Source organism: Phoenix dactylifera, chromosome 14, assembly GCF_051530095.1.
Source record: "Phoenix dactylifera cultivar Ajwa chromosome 14, Ajwa_hap1_PhDact_Kaust_v1.1, whole genome shotgun sequence".
In the NCBI taxonomy this organism is placed as follows: Eukaryota; Viridiplantae; Streptophyta; class Magnoliopsida; order Arecales; family Arecaceae; genus Phoenix; species Phoenix dactylifera.
In genome coordinates this window covers 26,953,309-26,954,051 of record NC_143203.1, presented here as the reverse complement: position 1 = coordinate 26,954,051, position 743 = coordinate 26,953,309, and positions in this window count along the sequence as shown.

Here is a 743-nt window from a genome sequence, read left to right as displayed (position 1 = left end):
CTTTTGTCTGAAGGGGGTGTTGGCTTTTAATCTTCTTGCAGTGCATTTGAATTGGCATTCTTGAATTGCATGTTAAGGAGAGCGAAAGGCTGATGGTTACTTCGGTTGTTAATTTGAATTGGGGAGATTTTTAGTTGGAGCTAGCAGGTCCACTGCTGAGCTGGTGGACTGGTCCAACCACCAACCAACACGCCTATATTGCTCCTTTTTTTTTCTTCTATTTCTTTTTTATTCGTCTTTGTGCATGTTGTTTTATGGTTAGACTGGTCCGACTGATAATTTCTTTTTGAATTAAGGAGAGTTAATTAAAATGCGAGAGAGAGAACATGATTGGCCGGGGCTTGATCCAATGTTTCGTTATCACGATCATGACATGAGAATATGCTGATTTGTCTTGATCACTGCATTGGATAGCCATGCATGAAGTTGATCGAGACAGGCAGGCTGGTTTATTTGATGTTTATCGTGTCGTTTTGACAATCTAAGGTAGATTCGATATTTTGACGGTTCGATGCAGACCAATCTACAACTCATCCAAGATGATGTTTGATGGAAGCAAGCATGCACACATACTGTGGATGCCAACATCAATGCACTACATATATATCTCACACATCCTGGTACATATCTACTGTTAAATGACCCAATGAGCCTCCACTGTAGTCATATGAAATTTTTTAGCTAATCATGGATGAACTACTCATAATAATACCACGGTACTGTTAAATGACCCAATATCCAGT